Below are 21,792 nucleotides of genomic sequence, written 5' to 3'. Positions count from 1 at the left end.
TTATAGGTTTTCAATTATTGTTTTTCTCATAGGTTGAAAGGTATTATTTATTCTTTCTTGAAAATGACTTTTCAAAACTCTGGTGTTAGTCCTGGTCATCTTTTATTTCTTTCTGTCACTGTTTAAAATCTCCCTGGCATCTTTTGTGTTTTATAGTTTTAATTCTATGTGTCAAGGGATGAGTTTTTCTCTTTGTCATGTGACATCGTTTGGAAGATTTGTGAATCTCCCCAAATAGAGTTATTTTAATTATTAGTGATCTACTTACACATTTAAACTGTGACTATTCCATATCATTTATCTTACTTTGGTGTTTTTAATGAGAATATTTTCAGGACATATAATGTGTTTTATTGCTAGATACTAAAGTTTCATGAATTAAATTAAAAACTGGAAATTATTTTGTTTATAAAACATGTGTGAAATGGTGATATAACAGAAATATTTAAGGAAATATATTATTTGAAAACTAAAACAAGAGAAATGTTTAAGAGTTTCACCACAGGTAGATGAGAAATCAAACACATATAACTTTTCCAAGAAGATACTATCTTTAGTCATGCATTTAAAAGCTCAGAAAGAAAATCTGGCAAAGGAAACTCATCTTCATTTTGTGAGCAACAAATAGAAACACATTTGCCTCTATCTACTGAAAAGAAGGAAAAATATTAACCACTGAATGTAATATGGACAAAGCCTTATCTTTAATTATTCAAAATTAAATGTTCACCTTTCATGTGAAAGAAAAGAAGGGTATATCTCTACAGATTGTTGAAGAAACTTTATTTGGTGTTTTAATCAGCTATTGGTTGCAATGTAGAGAAGGAAAGGTTTATTTTGACTCAGGGTTTCAGAGGTCTCAATCCATGGTTTTCTGAGTTCATAACTCTGGGTTAAAGGTAAGGTAGAAAATCATGGCAGAAGGGTAAGAAGGGGATATGGAAATCAGGAAGCAGAGAGAGAAGTCTACTCACTAGGGACAAAATATAATTCACAAAGGCAGGCTCCAGTGACCTACCTCCTCCAGCCACACTTTTCCTTCTAGAGTTACCACCCACTTAATCCATATTGGTGGATTAATTCACTGATTAAGCCACATCTCTTATAATCTAATACTTTAGCCTCTGAATGTTCTTGTGTTGTTTCATACATGAGTATTTTGGAGGACACTGCATATCTAAACCATAACATCTGGGAAGCAAACAAGGTAATTGGAATAAGGAAAAAAACAAAAACACTTTCATTGTGCAAATTCTGTAATTAATACTTAATTCTGTAGAGATGACCTTAAGCATTTTGTCTATTGTTAATTACTATAAAAATAAAAACATTTAAACATATTTTAATTATTTTTTTCCTAACAAAAAGTGCCTGTTTCTTTCTTAACTTGAAAATTACCTTTTTGGTGGTATTTAAGGAACATTATGACATTATAGATTTCCTGTGCTGAGGCATCATGCTGATTCATACAAGTAGAGAGAAAGTATCACACTATGATGTGCCAGCCTCTGAGACTGAGGAGACATATTTTCTTAACAAGCCACACCGAGGAATTTTCTTCAGTGTAAAATCTCTTTTATTTTTTTTTCCAATATGATTCTTCTAAAATACATATATTTCAAAACACCTCACTGAAAAAAATTTTTACTGGGTGTTAAAGGAAATGATCTGGATTAAAATACACATATCTGATCAGTACATTCTGGAAAACTGATGTCATCACATGTGAATAATTTTAAAAATACCTAAAAACTTTAATTTTAAAACTGATACATTTTCAGAAAATTATTAAATATTATGTTGAATTGTTGCAATTGAGTTAATCAGGATTTTGTAAGTATTTTGTATTAAAATTTAATATTATTTGTTTAAGGATAAAAAAATTAAGTGTACCATTTGAATTTGAATAGTAGAATTAAGAAACTAAGAATAATTAAGGAGAAAGGCAAGGGAATGGAACAGTATGAGAAACACAATCTATCTCTCATCACTAATCATTACTGAAAAACTGTCAACAGAAAATGTCTAAATGTCTTCATTATCCAAGAAACATAAATCATGAAGTAGTAGTATAAGCCTGATATTGGGGACATGAGGGAAACACAAAAAGATTTGAGAAATGAACAAGTAAATGTGGTTGCCACTAAGAAAAACTGTGATTGAAGCAGCTACCAGATGGATCCTTCTCATTAAATCTTCTATATGCCTAGGTTTTTCTTTCCTTTATTTGAAAACCATGTTTATGCATCACTATGGAAAATCATCAATAGAGTTTTATCAAGTTGAATATATCTATCATAGGGTCCTACTCAGTATACAAGATAGTTCTGTGAACTGAGGTTTTTTAAAAAGAAAATGCTGTAGGAATTTGTACACCAAACTAATACCTTTGTTAGTTTTCAGTATCAACCTGAAGAAAGATATGTTCATGTTTCTCGTCTTGGGTCAGGGGGTTATTATTTCTGTACTAACATACATGCTATATAAAGAGCTATGAATCTTTTCAGGAACATTCTTGATCTGGTTATTTATGTCTATCCTGTCTATTAGAAGCAGGCATGAAATTTTTTTCATTCAATGTAGCAGTCTACATGGAACAACAAAATGAATGTATTCTTTAACTCATAACTTCTATATCCAAATATAATAATCATAACACAAGCACATATGTATTTTGTATTCACACGTTTTTCTATTCATTTTCATATTTAATTACATAGCAGAATATAGAATTCAAGCAGAATATAGAATTTCTCTAAAGTCACACAATTAGCATATTGAACAGACTACCGTTGTCTTATTTATTTATCTATTGTGATTTTCTTCTAGATCTCCAATGACATTTTTAATCTCATGTATTTGAGAAGCCTTAATTGTCACTTCTAGATAATATTGCAAAATGTTTTTTCTCTTTTTGGGGGTGTTATTTAATTAATAAATTAATTACTATGTTAATAAATTAGGCAAGTATGTTGATATTTCCAGTTATTGATTATTATGTAACAAACTATTCCAAAGTTAAGTAGCTTAAAACAACCACCATTTTATTATGACCCATCAAGAATTAGGGGGAGAGTTCAGCTGGGTAATTGTTCGGCTTCTAATGTCATTACTCTATAACACTCAATTAGCTAAGAGTTGTCTGCAGCATCCAATATGACTTCACCCACACAATGTGTATAGCTGTAAGGCTAGACTCAGCTCACACTGTTGACCTACCTGCAGCTTCTTCACTATATGATCTCAGGGTTTCAGAGTTTCTTAAGTAGCTGCTGGCTTCATATAGTTGTTGGCATTATAAGAGGTTTTGGTGAAAGCTAAGAGCCCTTTCTTCTTTGAAAATCCTAGACCAATTCACCCTATTCCACTTGCCAAGCTAATTAATTAATCCAGCTTGTTTAAAGGGGAATTGAATTTTTCCTGCACTCTCAATGAAAGGAGTAGCAAAAGATTTGCCAATATCTTTAATCTATTATGATAATTTGGCAAAATGATGCTTCATATCAGTATTCTCTATTTCTCCTAAATTTTTGAATTTTAATATACAAAACTCAGAGTATGTGCTCCTTCATCATTCCACACCTTTGTCTTCAGATTTTCAAATTATAGCCCTGTCAAAATCATGTGCTTATTAAATTTGAAAATGTATGGCTGTGAATGTGTATTTCACACTTTTATTTTTATTCTGACATACTAAACATTTTCCTACAGAAAGTTTAAGAATTGATCTTGAACAAAATTTATAAATTGGTATAAACAAAATAAAAATCGTGAAAGATGCTGAGAGATTGAACATTTTCTATTGGAGTGTATGAAAACTTTAGCCCCCAAGCACTCCCCTCTGGTCCATCTGAAAATCCCAAATGGGCCAATAAACAGTAGCTAAGCTGAGACTCCAGGCTTGCTTTCCCTGCATTCCATCCCCTACAAACATCTGTTTCCTCCTCTTTTCTAACATTTTTAATAGTGAACAGCACTGAGCTAGGTACTTGTCTATGCATGTATGATGTAATATTTACAATTCTTATTTACTAATTTAATATCAAATCTAGGCATTAATTTAGTAATCCAATGAAGTAAGTGAGATACAATTTAAACAAAGAAATAATAATAAAGAATCTTATATTTACATTCTTCCCAAATTCTCAGATTTTGTAACAAAGGACTAGAGAATAGAAATATTGAAAAATGGCAGATTATAACCATTTTGTGAAATAGAACATTATTTTGACTCTAACGTAAAATATTATTTATATTAGCTATCAATGGCTGTATGCCATTATTCAAAATTTAATTGCTAAAAATATTACACACATATTATTTCATAGATTTTGTGGATCCAAAATATGGATGTGACTTAGGTGGATCCTTCTTTTACAGGCTGCAATGCAAGAGTTGAGCTGAAGCATCATCTCAGGCTTGAATATGGGTTGGCTCCCCTTCCAACTCTCTCAGTGACTGTTGATCAGGTTCATGTCTCACAGGCTGAGTAAGGTAATTCGTTCCTTGGTGGCTATTGATGCTGCTAGCCATGTGGACTCCTCATAGGACAGGCCAAAACACAGCAGCTGGCTTCATCAGAATGAGCAAAAGAAGCTCCAAGACATTAGGACACTTTTTAAAAAATGATTATCTATTATTACAGGTAGTACCACACCATTTTTAAAAATTTTGTTTGTTTGATTCTTTGTTTGGTATGCAGGAGCACTTAACCACTGAGCCGCATCCCCAGCCCTTTTTATTTTTTATTTTGAGACAGGGTTTCAATAAGTTGCTTGGAACCTTGATAAATTGCTGAGGATGGCTTTAAACTCATCATCTCCTGCCTTAGCCTCCCAAGTTGCTGGGACTACATCACTTTTGCAGTATTTAATTCCTGAGAAGCAAATCATTAGGTCCACTACATACTCAAGAGATTACCAGAGTACTAATACCCTATGCAGGGATAACTGGAAGTCATTTAAGAAGCTGTCAAGGATAATTATGAGCATATTTAAAACTTTTAATTAATTTACACTTCTCTAAGATAAATATATTGTCAGTTTTTGTAAGTGTAAGCTTATTTCTTGTCAACTGACATATTTGAATTATGATGTGTCTTTATTTCAGTGGATAAGTGTAAGAGTATAAATCTTTGGTTTGAGTTCTTTTATTTATTTATTTTATCTTTGCTTTTTCTTAGCCTCAAAATACCAAAGCTCAATGAATCATCCCATCTTCATTGTGTTCAGCTCATAAATATTACAAAATATTTATACCTAGAAAAATCACAAAGTATTTATACTTAGAAAATGTTTTTTTTTATATAATCTTTCAAAATCATGTACAATGGAAGTATAACCCTTGTATACATCTAGCCAAATGCAAAGCACATATTTTAGTTTCATTAAGTGTTATTTAGGGCCGGAGCACAAAATCTATAAACATGGTTCCAGAGTAAGATACACATGGCATATGGTGTCTTAAGTAAGTTGAAGCACATAAAAGGAAAATCTTATAATTGTTACACTTAGTAAAATTAGCACAAGCAAAGTTAAATAAAAAGTTTGAAATTCTTTAGTAGTAATATGAAATAAATATTATTTATCTATAATAAATGATATTTCTATTATTATAATGATACTTCTGTTATTATTATTTCATTGATTCCGTAAAATTTATAAAAAAATAGAATATTATGTAACATTGGAATAGAAATTCTCTTGTTATATAGTTGATGATTATTACCAAAACAGGATTGACATAGGTGACAATGTTAGTTGAATATTAAATGACATTATGTTTTCTACCTTTCTCCTTTAACTTTAAAAAAATTTGATATTCATCTTTAATGACCACGTAGAAGATATTAGGATATATAGATCCTGAAAAAAATTTAATTTGAATGTTTTGGTTGTACTTATGTATAATTAATTCTTTTATTTATATAGAATTCAAGTACTTTATAGAAAGCTAAACATTTTTATAAAAAGCATTTGTATTTTTTTCACTTTTCCTTCTTTGAGATCATTTTATTCATTCTTGGCTTTCAGGGTATTTCCACCTTTTCTGGGCAGTAATCTGTCTTTACTTTCATTATATTATGGGGGAGAAAAGATGCTCTTCAAAGGATAGGATCACCAATAAAACTGTTTATGACAATTTGGAATGGAAAGATTATGTGAAGAAAAATAAAAATGTCAAAGGTCTGCATGTCAATGAATTAACTGGTGGGCACATGGTCATAAGATTTCTAACAATGATGGATGATGTTATACTGAAAAGATAAACATGGAAAATTAGTCTGTTTTTACAATAAGCAGGTCTTTACTTCCTTAGTAATTCCGGTCCTTTATTATCATTTTATAAGGGTGAATGTTAAAATATTTTGTTAATGTACTACTCTTAGAATCTATTTCCAGATTAACAACAACAACAAAAGCCTAATGCAAATGAAAACATTGGATTACTATAAAACCCATTATGTATTTTATCTACAGTTAAATAGACTTATTTGTATAAATACCTGTTTAATTTCATCAACTTATAATTAATAACTTTGAAGTCTGTTTAATTTTTGTAAATATGTAGATAGTATAGGTAATACTATTTTCCTGCCATGCTAATACAGTGTTATAACTCTGATTTCTATGACTTTTGTTGCTCCCACAGTTCCAACTAGTAGGAAATCCCAAACCTCCATCTTCACACAACTTCCCCCCATCCATTAATTTAGTTCCTTCTGTGGGTTGAATGTTTGTGTTTTCCCACATTCATGTAATGAAGTTCTAAATTTGACTATTTGACAAATCTGCTATTTGACAATGTTTGGAGGGGCTTTACTTTTTTTTTAATTTCAAGTACAGGATGTTTTATTATGAACATTTCCAAAATACAAGTTTTTAAAAATTCCATTATTAGTATGTACATGCTTGCTCCAGTAACCAATATTTTTAAAAATATTTAATACTCCTGCTTTGCCAGAGAGTGAAGCATTGTTCACCCTTTCTATGATTCTGTAAACTAAGATGCTTCTTCCTCCTGTCCCCAGGACTGTCAGAGTTGGAGAGGAAAGGCTACAGTTTCATTCACTTCCCACAGCAGGTTACCACAAATGTTTGCAAATTCTTTTAGAGGAAGATAATAAAAGATGGCATATCAGAAGGCCTTACCCCTTTTCAAAGACATCTGCAATATCTCTCACCCCACATGCACTTCCACAATGTGATTTTGTCACCTACTTTCTGCTGCTTTCCCAAGAAATGAAGTCTTTTTAATCTCCTTGAATCCTGGTGATCTACAACTACACAGACCTCTAGAATATGGCAGAAAAGAAGTTGTGTCCATTCTGGGTTCAGCCATCAACTGGCCTAGCAGCTTCTGTATCCTTCCATTTGGATCACTTAGTCTTGACTTGTTCCATCTGAGAAACCAAACAACGTGCTATGAGATTTACAAGCCAAGAGGAGAGACCACATGCAGGCATACTGATTGACCAACAACCACTACTGCCAGCCACAAGAGGCTGCCATCTTGGATGACCAGGACAGTCTAGTCTTCAGATGACTGCAACCCCAGCCACCATCTAACTGCAATGACATGAGCTATCCCCCAGAGTGTCATTTGTTTTTAATCAATACAATTTAAAAAAAATCCTCGTTGGGTGATGTGGCTCAAGCTGTACCATGCTTGCCTGGCATGCGCTGGGTTCCATCCTCAGCACCACACAAAAATAAAGATGTTGTGTTCACCAAAAACTAAACAAATAAATATTAAAAAATTCCTTTTCTCTCTCTCTCTTTAAAAAAAATCTGACTTAGTCCTATTATGATGTTTCACAGATGGTAAAATGGATGCGCAAAGAAGAGTGGGAATTTTGAATTGTTCCTTCATGGACACAGTCACCCATGTGGTGGCCAGGTCTGATATTATTATATATACATGACAAATTGGAATAGGGGTATCTAGTTATCTATTACTGTAAAAAATTTTCTCTAATTTCAGTGGATTAAAACAACTATTTATCATCTTTTACCATATTTCTGTGGGTTGAGTGGATTTATTTAACCTTTAATTAAGTTTTAGTGAGGTCAAAAGGTGAGTTCTGATCCAGTGGGATCAGTGTATTTATAATAAGAGCCTCCAAAATTCCCTCTCTTTGTCTGTCTCTCTATCTCCTCTCTCTCCTCTCTCCCTCCTGCCTGCTTCTACTATGTGATGATAGAGGCAAAAAATGGTTATCCAAAGTCAGGAAGAAAACCACCATGAAAAGCTGAGTTGGCTGGCAAAGTGATCTTGGAATTCTCAGTGAGAAAATGAATTTCTGTTGTTTAAGTCCCACAGTCTGTGGTATGCTGTTATGGCAGCCTGAGCTGACTACAGCAGCCACCATTTCACTCAGTCCACAAGGTGCCCTCAACTTTCTAACAGGAGAACCAAGAACTACACCTGGAAATAAATTCCTTTTATATTTCCTTCTTTGTTCCTTGATGAAGGATGGGCTGCTTTTCCAATGCTGTCAGAAGGAACTGTTTTAGTTGGTTTTTTTTTTCATTCTTGAGACCAAAAGACCTGACAAGAACAATTAAAGGAGAAAAGTTTATTTTGGGGGCTCACAGTTTCAGATGTCTCTTACCATGGATGGTGAACTCCATTCCTCAGGACTCCAGGGGATGCACGACATCACAGCAGAAGGATATGATAGAAGAATTCAGGTCAAGACATGGCTACTGAGAAGCACACACAGAGATTCCACTTGCTATGGACAGAATGTATACCCCACAAGCACACCTCCAAGTACCCACCTCCTCCTGCCACACCCAACTTGCCTACAGTCACAACTCAGTTACTCCCTATCAGGGGAGATTACTCACTGATTAGGTTAAGGCTTTCATAACCCAGTCAGTTCACTGCTAAACTTTCCTGCATTGTCTCACATGTGAGCTTTTTGAGACATCTAATAGTGAAACCATAGTAGGACCTGACAGGCAATGTCTCAAAGACTAGAGTGCTGCTGGCCCATACTAAGCCCCTAGGATGACTAGCTCTTGTATCTTAGAATTTCATGTTAAGCCATTTTTTTATACTGTGTATCTGCTGGCTTAGGGTATCAGAGAATGGAGGATTCCTAGAGAAAGGAATGAACACTTCTCAAAGAACCATTAGGCTCTGGACCCACATTCTGAGTCTCAAGACTTCCTTCATCATTCTTGTTTTCTACCTAATGACACATATGTCACAAAGACCCGTATAAAGCATGCCTTTTGTTATTTTATTAAACTATGAAACTTACAACTCTATTTTAAATTGCATTATCTTAAAAATGCTCATATAGGAGCTGGGGTTGTGACTCAGTGGCAGAGTGCTTGCCTAGCACGCATGAGGAAATGGGTTTGATTCTCAGCATGCCATATAAATAAATAAAATAAAAGTCAATTGACAACTACCATGTTTTTTTTTTTTAAAGTTGAGGTAACTTTTGAAAATATGTGAGTGAATGTATATGTGTTCAACATATATATTAGAATATATAATTATACATTTTAGTACACTTACTAATATAACAGCTGGATTGTTTTGATATAATGGAAAACATGAGTAATTTAATTTTTGATATAATGGAAAATATGAGTAATTTAATGTGTTTACTTCATAGTTAAAATTTTTTATTGCATAGAACAATTTTCAAGGTATAGGTTTATAAAATTACTCAGGGGATATACTTCAGGGAACTATCCATGAGAAAGTAAAATTATCAGGGAGTTGAAGTTTACTAATAAAGTTCACAATGATTACTTATTGAATATGATTGAATTTGACCTACACTTTTCTGGAGATATCACATCACTACCACATTAAATAATGCTTATAGTGTGTCTGAAGAACTAGAATTTCTTATATTATACCTCTGTTCTATCTGGCCCAAAATATAAGTGTCAATCAGAAGATGAAAAGAGAGAAGTTGTGGAAACTCACAGGTCATTTGATATCAGTGAACACAGAACTGCCACTGTAAAGAATTTGAGTAAACTGAGCTAGACCTTCAAAGATTGAGTGAGCTTAGAAATCATATTCATATCTCACTAAATTTTTGTGAGAGTGAATGAGTTTGTACATGAAATATCTGGGGAGCAGCTCTGCCTATATTCTTTGGAGTTTTATAGATCTTTATAAAAATTTCTAATTGTGTAATTTAGGCAAAAATTATTAATATCTCTCTCCATCAATTTAATCAGCTTTAAATTATTTTAAATGACTGCCTCAGAATTACTTTGAAAATTATATAATGTGTGTAAGATCTTCATGCCTTAATAGATTCCCGGAAAATGATAAGAATCATTACTTGAGAGTTGGGAACACTAACTTATTGCTTCTCATATTTATTTCAGCAAGGAAAGGTGCACATTAATGAGAACATCACATGCCGATGTGGTCTGAGCCTTTATTTTGTACATTTGTTCTGTCAGTCACATGGGTTAGACTGCAACTTGAACTTACACCTCCTCTATCCAGTTTATGAGCTTGGGTGAATAAACACTTAAAATATTATACAACCAGAGATATGAAAAATTGTGCTCTATATGTGTAATAAGAATTGTAATTCATTCTGCTGTCATATATAAATACAAAATACTATGTAGATGTAGAAAAGAAAGGAAAAGCATGTTTTATAATTTATTTTTAATTGGTAAATGAAGGAAATATACATATGCAATATAAAAATGAGAGAGGAAAAATCAAAAATAAATTTAAAAATTAGATTAGCTACCTAATTACAAATAAAAAAAAATTCAAGACTAACAGTCAACTTGAATTCTGGTTCCTTTATAGCAAGAATTATCTTTATTCATCTTCATATTTATAATGGTCCTTCACTCAGCACTTTACTCAATAAACAGTAGTTGATTGACTGTCATTTGAACATATGCTGACAGCTTATTTCAATTGTTCATATCTTAAAATAACCCAACACATTAAATATCTCTAAACAATGTCTTTTAATGATTGACAAGCTTTATTAATTAATATAGCTTGTAATGGACTTATTAAGATCAAGCATAATTGGGTTCCATTTTGACACCTTTGAGTAATACATTTTTTATCCATTGTACTGCTTTTTAAGCCTTGGCAATCTTAATGGCATGTCTGAGTCACCTTTTCTGTGGCTTAATGCAATATCGGATAGAGGACATAATGAGTGGAAATGTATTTAAAGGTACAAATATGCTCCTAAATTATCATTCCATTCTGTGACATTTGGTAGTTAAAATCTATTCCAATTAAACTCTTTTGAGATAGTAATTTATGATGAGAAGCAAGAATATTCAAAATACTTAAATGCTCAGAAGCTTTATTCTATTAAAAGCATAGATGTCCAAGAAAGATTTCAGAGCATATCTACAAGAAGCAGAATCTGCCTATGGTAAGGATTATTAGTGACATTAAGTTTACATAAAGTATTTATATTTCTAAAATATTGCTAATGTATATGGTAAACAATATAATTCCTCATTGTGGGGTATATTTAGATGACATTTTCAAACAAATAAACATGGATATGTTTAAGCCATTTAGCTAAGGTTCAAATATTTCTTATCAAAATTTAATTAAAGTTTATTTTTATATATATCAACCTTTTTTGGTTCAAATATTTTGCATATGGATTAAGTATCACTAGTCAGGATGAGTAGTTTTGTTTAGTGGAAATATGACTAAACAAGATAAAATTGAAATTGTTTTATTTATTTTAGAAAATGGCTTGAAGATGCAGTTCTCAAAACGAATTCCATGAAGTGTTTGAGTTTAGGTGAAATCCTAATATATTGAATCAATATATATTCTCAGCAACACTGTGTGTCTGGCAGGAAATGAAACAGACAAGGTAGTTGCCCTTGTGGAACTGATGTTGAGGGACTTCCATCTCAAAGAAATGAACATACACTTAATAGGTTAGATTATGATAAGTGTAGAGAGCAGGATAAAGCAGTTTAGGAGGTTGGAGTGCAATGACATGAGTGGATAAAATTTTACACAGTGTATTACTGGAAGGTCTCTCGAATAAGTAGTTGTTAGAGCAGATGTAATGCCGTGTGAGTGAGCCATGGACTACCTAGTGGCCGAGTCAAGAAAAGAACAAACATAAGGGCCAGTAGTGTTAATGACCTTGGAACTGTAGGATGGTTGAGGAGTCCAGTGGGCTTGGGGAGGAGAAGAGAAAGTTAGAAGATGAAGCTAAAGATGTTCAGAGCAGTGAGAATGGTGGACATTGCAAAGACTTTGGAATTTATTCTGAGTGGGGAAAGTGGTTTGGGGAGGGTTATGAATAGAGATGAAAATGGCAATGAATAATTGGTAGCAACTATGTATCACTTCAAAATGTTAACCATATTAAAATGCATTATATCAGTATGATGTTATATATACATTATTGGATGTATTAAATTCTTATTTCAAACATGTATCATATTTTGAGAAAATATAATAATTATTTTTCCTAATTTAAAAAATCTTGATGCATATTACTTTTGATGAATATGCTAAGAATACATTAAACATTTTAAACTGTTTTAAGGTGAAGTTTATTTGTAAAACTCTGATCTAGACACATAAGTTTGAAACATGTAATTATGCTACTTAATTGCCCAATCCTGAGTCAATCAACTGAATTTCTTTGTAACTTGCTTTTGTTTTTGTTTTTCTGCTATAAAACAAGTGTATTGGTTTGGATGACTTCCAAGGACACTTATAGCTTTCATGTCCTGTAAAATTTCTATTTTCCCAACTATCAGAGAAACTTCTAAGGAAGTAATATTCTCCAAAATCATATTTTAAATCTTAATAAATTTCAGAATTTGGAGAATCATTGATTTCTTGATGTAAACCACCATAATACTAGAAATATTCAATACTTTGATATTGTATACTTTGCTATTATAAGTAATTTATAAAACTATACTTTGTGTATACTTTGCTATTATATATACTTTGCTATTATACTTTGCTTTATAAGTAATTTATAAAACTAAATATACTTTGCTATTATAAGGTTTGGTGCAAGAAACCTATGAGCAATCTTATGCAAACATTGCAAGCTCCAAAAAGTGTTACTTTTTTTTTCTCTTACACACTAGAAAGCAGATATTTAAACAAAGGAAAATAGCTCTATAAGGCAACATACCAATGTGCATTAAACTCCTTATGACTTGACTTAATTACATGTATTCTTTTGTAATTTGTCCATACATTCTTTTTAATTTTCTTTAATTTTCCCTGATCAGACATTTTAAAAATTTTCTCTAAGACCTGAGGTAGTAGGACTCATTTACAATGTTCCTTTGCTTCTCTGGCAGCTTTATGTAACAACTGATGCTGAGCAATCTTTACTTAAAGTTCCTCATCCCAGGCTCCCAGTTGTCCAATTAAAAACAGAATCACTGCATGACATTTGAATTATTTTTATACACCCAATGAAACTATGTCCAGTTTCCATTTCTGCAACTACCAAGAGAGAATCCCTTGTAAACACATTTTTTAAATGAAATAAATTCAGGAATACATTCAAATTAGGAGCCAGATATATCTTTAAAATGAGTGTTGTTTGAATAAACTGAGATTAAGAAGCACAAGGGGCTGGGGTTGTGGCTCAGAGGTGGAGCGCTTGCCTGGCATGCTTGAGGCACTGGGTTTGATCCTCCTAGGTTTGATCCTCAGCACTACATAAAAATAAAAAAAAAATAAAAGGTACTGTGTCAACCTACAACTAAAAAATAAAATTTTTAAAAAAGAAGCACAAATATTCATTTGTGTATGTGCGTGTGTGTGTGTCTGTGTTTGTTGACATTTAAGGATGAGGGGACGTTTCTTTACTATGCACTTATGTTTCTAGTTTTCACAGATACTTTACAAATAGAGAAGCATGAGGTTATGTTTGAGATATGAGGTATCCCCCCAAAGCTATTATGTAAGACAATGCAAAGAAATGTGGAGGTGAAATGATTGGATTATGAGAGCTTTTTTTTTAAAAAATAATAAATTTATTTTTAGGTGGTGCTGAGGATCAAACCCAGTGTCTCACACATGGTAGGGAGAACTCTACTGCTGAATAACAACTCCAGCCCATAGATTATGAAAGCTTTAACCTGACAACTGATATGGATTAATCTGGCTATCACCATAATCAGATGGAGAGTGGCTGAAGGAAATAGATCACCGGTTCATGCCCTTGGGGTGCTGCAGTCTGACTGGGCACAAATAACTGGTAGGTCACTAGACACTTGTAGGTTCAAACAAGTCTCTTTGAGGTCTGGTGCTAAGTCCTGAGCTTCTTTCCTCTACCATGCCCTTCTGCTTCAACTTTAGGCCCAGAACAATGAACAGAGCCATTTATGGATGAAGTCCTCTCAAACATTGAAGGCTAAATAAATTCTTTCTCCTTTAAAATTTGTTTTGTCAGGTCTTTCTGTCAAAGCAGTAAAAATGATGACTAAAACACCTGACAAAGTGGTGTACATAAATGGGAAGAAAAAATATGTGAAAGACCTAGGGTTTAGAATAATCACAATTCTGAGGGGTGAGGGTATTGTGTTCCACTCCTTAGTTTTATAAGTAGAGTTTTTTTTTTTCTTTTTCCCTATTTAAGTAAATGTAAATGATTGCTTGTCATGGGTCCCAGAAGCAACATATCAATCTTAATAAGGATTTCTGTTAGTGATAACAGTAGGATGAGATTGGAAAGTGAGAATGCAGTGCTCGTTTATTGTGTGGTCCTAGTGCTAAGTAAATGGCAGAGGACATTTGATATGAGAAAGGAGCTATGATGTTTGTTTGGCAAGTAGAAAGAAACATTAGGGAAACGTGAATGACCAGCTAAAACTTGTAGACCAGCCTTTAAATTTTTATTTTGTGTTTTAACTGCTTATAAATCCAACTGCCTTACTCTCAAATGTTTACTCATAGGTTATGAAATCTCAAGTTTATGACATCTAATTCATATCATATTGTGGATAATGTCATTCCATAATTTCTGGAACAGATAACTTTGAATAGGAAATTGTGGTTATTTCCAAATGGCTTAAGCTAAATTGATCATAATTGACCACAGGTTGTCCATCATTCCTTGTATGAAAACTAATAAAATAGTTATTTGACTTAAAGACTCATTGGTCTTCAGATTTAGCATTTTCACCCATGAAGTGAAAAAGAATCTCTTATACAGCTAGATAAAGCATTCATGTAGTTGTTTTTCAATTTTCTTCTTGAATCACATTCTTAAGACCTATAATATAAAAAAAGTAAAAGGACTGTATTTTAGTCAGGTTTCTGTCACTATAAAAAAGTATTGGAGACTATCAACTTATAAAGAAAAAAAGGCTTATTTTTAGCTCATAGAGGATCCAGTCTATGATCAGTCGGCCCCAAGACTCTGGGCCAATGGCAAGTCAGCTCACCATGGTGGGAGTGCATGGTGGAGCAAAACTACTTAGCTCCTGATGAGCTGGAGAGCAGGAAGGTGATTGGGGTCCTAGTATATCTTTTAAGGGAACACCCCCAATGACCTCCTACTAGGCCCCTCACCTCTTAAAGATTCCATTACCCCTCAAAAGGCACTTTATCACATGGGAATTTGGGAGAATTTGATATCTAAACCATAACAGGCAGTTAGTGTAATACAATGTAAAATAAACACATAATTTTTTAGAATGGTAGTAGTATACAATCTATGTGATCTTTGAGGGAAAATCAAATTCTTAAGACATTGAAAGCATGATTCTAATTTCCTTAGCACTTCTAATAATTTCTTAATCTTTTTCCAGCAGTTGGTGACCATTCCAACTTGACCTATCTTTACAGACTTTGGTGGACAATACCTGGGATTGGTTCATAGTCTGAATGCTGAAAACTACATCTCTCAGACTCCTTTGCAGTTGGTGCTCTGCATGTGCTCAGGAATTTTCTACCACACACATTCTCATGGAAAATACAAAGGGAAGATCCTTCCACAAACTGCTTCTTGACTTTGACCAGAGGAGATTTTTAAACTCTGCGGTTAGGAAGAAAACATAAAGGTTATTTGAACGTGACACAGCAGAATGAGAACCATATACAGTATCTTACTCGTTCATCTCAAAGGAGTAACTAGGGCAACAAGAGAATGAGGAACATAAGAAAAATAGGTCTTACTTGCTGTCCATTTGCAACCTGGTGGGTACCAGAGTAGAGGCTTTCAAATAAAGTAAGTCCCACTGTGAGACACACAATAGCTAGTTTCCTGTTCTCAGGTTCAATAGTTAGAAAATGCCAAAGCTGGGATCTGAGCCAACTCTGCTCAGACTAGTGCACTACAATACCTCCACTTCAGGAGACGTCTGTATGATATACAATCACATCTTTGTACTAATATTTTTGTATCTTTTCTGGTTGGGCTAGGATTTGTGTCTTTGTTTAACTGACTCTGGTCTAGGGTTATGTTCAGTGTGTCTTAAACCATTCTTGTCTGGTGCTGTCTAATATGGGGCTGCTCTGTTCTCTATATCAGGGTCTTTATAATTAATTGCAAAAAATCATCAGTCTATTTATTGGTCTACAGTAACTAGAAATCCAGGTTATAAATATGCTGCTGACAGTCTTGTTGAAAGGATGCAGCCCTCCTGAACTTTCTTCCTGTAACCTAAAGGCCTCCAGGTATTTAGCACTCTGGGAGTAATGTAACTGAGGGCTTTCGGGTCCTGAATTTGTGTTTCTGAGCTCTTTGCTTGCTGCCTTCATGGTCAACATTCTCTTGCTTGAGGGGCTGGGGAGATTTTTTTTTTTGAAGAAACAGGCACTCCTGAACACTGGGTCAGAGCTGAAAACAAATAGTTGTCATACTTCTTAGGAAGTATCACGGGAAGTATGCACTTAAATCCCTTGTCTGGGTAATAACAGTTCTGGTTTCTATGCTTGAATCATTTTATGTCCAAGAATCATGTCAATATTGGTTTTAAAATATGCATGCCATCCAAACTGGTTGTCTACAATTTTTCCATTGAAAGTGTTTTTCTTAACTAAATATTTCAGCATTTCCCCTCACATAGACAACAAAAAATGAGAAACTGAAGCTTATTATGAAAATAAGCTTATTATGAAAATAAACATTTAGACATCATCTGAAAAATCAAGATTAAATTCAAACTGATACAATAAATTATACTTTGCTTTTTTGACAGATCTCCAAAAATGCATTTTTGACACATTCTGCCCGTATATTCCAATTTACTAATTATAACTCAATTTAAAAATTTTTTAAAGACTGCCTGCTATCTGCTTTGTCCATGAGAGTATTCCCTAACCCTCTAACCCTAACACCCAACCCTAACCCTAACCCTAAATCATAACCCTAACCCCTAACCCTAAACCCTAAAACCTAACCCCAACCCTAACCCTAACCCTAAATCCTAAACCCTAACCCCTAAACTCTAACCCCTAAACCCTAAACCCTAACCCCGACCTCTGACCCCTGACCCTAACCCCTAAACCTAAACCTAACAATAACCCTAACCCTAAAACCCTAACCCTAACCCTAAAATCCTAACCCCAAAACCCTAACCCTAACCCTAAAACCCTAACCCAAAAACCCTAACTCTAACCCAAAAACCCTAACCCTAAAACCCTAACCCAAAAACCCTAACCCTAAAACCCTCACCCTCACCCTCACCCCTAACCCCTACACCCTCAATCTAAACCCTAAAGCTAAACCTAACCCTAACCCCAAACCCTCACCCTCACCCTAAACCCTAACCCCAACCCCATCCCCAACCAACCCTAAGCCTTAGCCCTAGCCACAGCCCCTAACCCCTAGCCCTAGCCCCAACCTCAACCCTAACCCCTAACCTTAACCCTAGCCCCAGCCCCTAACCCATAACCCCTAACCCTAACCCCTAACCCTCTAACACTAACACCCTAACCCTAACCACCCCAACCCTAACCCCAACCCTACCCCTACCCCTAACCCTAACAACCCTAACCCTAAACCTTAAACCCTAACCCTAACAACCCTAACCCTAACCTGAACCCCTAACCTCTAACCCCAAACCCTAACCCTAAACACAAACCCTAACCCATAACCCCTAACCCAACCCCAAAACCCTAAAACCTAATCCCACCCCTCACCCTAAACTTAACCCTAACCAACCCTAACCCTAACCCTAACCGTAAACCCTAAACCTAACCCTAACCACCAAAACCACCCTAACCCAAACCCCTAACCCCCTAACCCCAACCCTAACCCCGAACCCTAACACTAACCCTAAACCCAACCCCTGACTCTAATCCCTAACACTAACCCTAACAATAACCATAACCCTAACCCTAAAACCCTCACCCTCATCCCTCAACCCAAAACCCTAACACCTACACCTTCACCCTAAACCCTAAACCTAACCCTAACCCAAAACCCTCACCCCTCACTCCTCACCCTAAACCCTAAACCCAACCCCAACCCTAAGCCATAGCCCTAGCCCCAGCCCCTAACCCCTAGCCCCAACCCCAACCCTAACCCTAGCCCCAACCCCTAAACCTAACCCTAACTCTAACCCTAACCCTCTAACCCTAACACCTTAACCCTAACCCTAACCCCAACCCTACCCCTAAACCCTAACAACCCTAACCCTAAACCCTAACAACCCTAACCCTAACAACCCTAAACCCTAACCCTAACCAATCCTAACCCTAACCCCCTAACCCTAACCCCTAATCCTAACCCCTAATCCTAACCAACCCCTAACCCTAACCCCCAACCCTAACCCTAACCACCATAACCCTAACCTTAACCCTAAACCCTCACCCTCACCCCCACCCTCACGCCTAACCCTAACCCTCTAACCCTAACCAACCCTAAACCCTAACCCTAACCCCCTAACCCTTAACCCTTAACCCCTAACCCTAACAATTTTCTCCATTAAATTTCCTCCTGATCAATAAAGATAATTAGAAATGCAATATCGCATAGGCTTAAGACAAAAATAAAACCAATACAATTTTATGAAAAGTCTACTTACCTCTACATAACTCTTCAAAAAAGGGTCCCAAACTCCAGGAGTTTTAATCAATCCACAAATATTTACAGATGTCTTTCAGCTGTCACTGAGCATACTTTGGGTTGCTGAACTGTATGCATAATCATTTTCATCTGCTCGAAGATAAAAAAATTTTTAAAGTCATTTGGTGAAGGCCCAGAGTTCAATACCCAGCATCACAAAAAAACAAAAAAGAGAGAAAAGTCGTTTAGTATTGAGAACTTCTGTTAAGACAATAGTAAACTGAGCTATTGTTAAAAGAATAATACATCATGCTCAAGTGGGATCTACTCTAGGAATGCAAGGTTGGCTTAACAACTGAAAATCTCTTAATGTAAATAAAGATCTACTGATCTAAACCAAATCAGTAGACCAAAGAACAAAAACTACATGATCATCTTGTGACCATGGACAATCTAGGAACTTTCCACAATCTGATTAAACAGTATCTATGAAAAACCCACAGTAAACATGAAATTTAATAGTGATAGATTGGATGCTTTTTTTCCCTAAAATCAAGAACAAGATAAGAATGTCCCCTCTCACTATTTCTATTCATTATACTGGAGGTTTTAGCTAGGGCTTTCAGCAAATTATAGAAAAGACATCTAGACTGAAAAGGAAAACTATATTTTCTGTCTAGAAAATTCTAAAATTCCATTAAAATTTATTAGAATTAATAAATGAATTCATCAATGTTGCCAGGTACAAGATAAATACAAAAAATGAATTTACAATGAAGAAGCAAACAATGAAATTAGGAAAACAATGCCATTTGTAAAAGCATCAAAAACTAAAAATAAAAGGTGTAAGTTTTACGAAAGAGATGAAAAGTTCCATCTGAAAAGTAATATTGTTGAAACAAATTTCAAAAGACCCAAATAAATATAAAGACACCTCAGATACACAGGTTGGAAGACCACTATTGTTAAACTAGTCTACAGAGTCCTATCATTCCTATCAAAACCACAGGGAATCTTTTTGTATAAATGGACAAGCTAACTAACTGCATTGTAGGTTTTTTAAAATTATATATATATTTTAGTTGTAGATGGACACAATACCTTTATTAATTTATTTATTTTTATGTGATGCTAAGGATTGAACCCAGTGCCTCACACATGCTAAGCAAGCACTCTACCCATTTAACAACTCCAACCTGCAACTGGCAGTTCTTTTAAAGTAAAGAATAAATTTGCCAAGGCCTGTAATCTGTTCAGCTCAGTAGGCTAAAGCCAGGTGGATCACAGTTCAGAGCTAACCTCAGCAACTTAGCAGGGCCCTACGCAACTCAGTAAGACCCTGTCTCTAAATAAAATACAAAATAAGGCTGGGGGAAGTGGCTCAGTGGTTAAGTGCCCCTGGGTTCAACACCTGGTACCCCCCCACATACCCAAAAAGCATTTAATTATGTCAGAAGCAGCCAAAATAAATAATCCATTACTCAACTATTACTATGTTCCAAGCACATAAAGATATTTCCCCTTAATTTTAAAAAATTCAAGCCTAGAGAAAGAAACAATAAAATGCAAATAACAAATACAATACAAATAGTAGTAGCTAATATTTATTGGATCTTTACTACATACCTGGTCTATTATTTAATTTGGGGCTAGGGATGTAACTCAGTGGTACAGTGCCTGACTAGTGTGCATGAGGCCCTGGGTTCTATCCCTCCCACACAGAATCACACACACTCACACTACATACTAATTGTTTTCTTCCACATTATGTTGAAAAAACTAAGGGAGTGAAATTATGAAACTTGTCCAAGGTCACATACACACACACAAAATGAGGACAAGGAAATTCAGAGAACATAAAACTACTAGGCATGACTAGAACTAGGACAAGAGATAGGTAGGAGGCAATGATATTGCAGGTGGCAAACGAAACTAGAAATACAAATGCAAAAGCGAGTTTGGAATTAATCCTCAAGAGGCTCAGTTTCTCTCTCCCTCATTTCCCACATCGACCCAAGCATTAAAGCTTCTGATCCTACCACCTAGAATTTCTACAATATTTCCTCTTCTCTGGAATTCTACAACACCCTGAAATTGTGTTAATCACTGCATTAGCTTTCTAACTAGTTACCCTGCCTAAAATACTGCTTTTCCACATTACTACCAGAATTAAATCCTTTAAAGTCAATTTCCGGGGTTAAACACCTAAGTTTGAAATAATATGTGACTCTGAATGCGACCCAGCATGTACTTTGAGGAGTTATAACACAAATTCTCTTTTCAAATCCTCAAAAACCAGAATCAGTAACACATGGTTGCCACAGTAACCAAAGCTTCTCCAGCTGGCTCACATTTCCCAGAACCCAAGGTTTTAGAGCATAAGGGGAAAAAACTCGGAAGGAAAATCCTCAAAAACCAGAATCAGTAACACATGGTTGCCACAGTAACCAAAGCTTCTCCAGCTGGCTCTCATTTCCCAGAACCCAAGGTTTTAGAGCATAAGGGGAAAAAACTCGGAAGGAAAACACGGGTAAATCCAAGCACACCCTTTTTGTCTTCTAAACAAGTAAGCTCGCAATTATACTCGCGGCACTCACCCACCTACCGCCGGAGCTCCGCAGGAAACCGCCTCCACTCCAGAAGAAAGCTCTCACCGGAAATTGTGAGCGTGGGCTTGCTCTGAGCATGCCCCAAAACCTGCCTTGGGAGCATGCGCAAAACCTAGCCCCGCCCCAACTCCTCCTTTGAAGGTTGGAACGAAGTTGCCCGCCCCTTGAGCCGCTACCGGCTAACGGAAG

The 21,792-nt window shown here is 35.1% G+C and overlaps 1 protein-coding gene and 1 long non-coding RNA gene across 7 annotated transcripts in view; one reads left to right on the top strand and one right to left on the bottom strand.

Moving 5' to 3' along the window:
- The window catches only part of LOC144373589 (transport and Golgi organization protein 1 homolog), a 164,489-nt gene that overhangs the window by 98,020 nt on the left and 44,677 nt on the right, over nt 1-21,792 (top strand). The gene's annotated exons all lie outside the window — the stretch shown is intronic.
- Nucleotides 5,991-21,742, bottom strand: LOC144373592 (uncharacterized). 3 transcript variants are annotated; one of them, XR_013433209.1, is made up of 5 exons: nt 21,592-21,742; nt 19,014-19,144; nt 15,846-16,018; nt 8,615-15,253; nt 5,991-7,402 (listed from the first exon to the last, which is right to left on the bottom strand). It is a non-coding gene; the product is annotated as an uncharacterized LOC144373592 (long non-coding RNA). The 3 variants fall into 3 exon arrangements; XR_013433208.1 differs by having other exon boundaries at nt 21,596-21,742; XR_013433210.1 differs by lacking the exon at nt 8,615-15,253 and having other exon boundaries at nt 5,991-8,550; nt 21,596-21,703.

Source organism: Ictidomys tridecemlineatus, unplaced genomic scaffold, assembly GCF_052094955.1.
Source record: "Ictidomys tridecemlineatus isolate mIctTri1 unplaced genomic scaffold, mIctTri1.hap1 Scaffold_44, whole genome shotgun sequence".
Classification (NCBI taxonomy): Eukaryota; Metazoa; Chordata; class Mammalia; order Rodentia; family Sciuridae; genus Ictidomys; species Ictidomys tridecemlineatus.
Note: the sequence above shows the minus strand (reverse complement) of the source record. Positions and strands in the feature narration are given on the sequence as shown.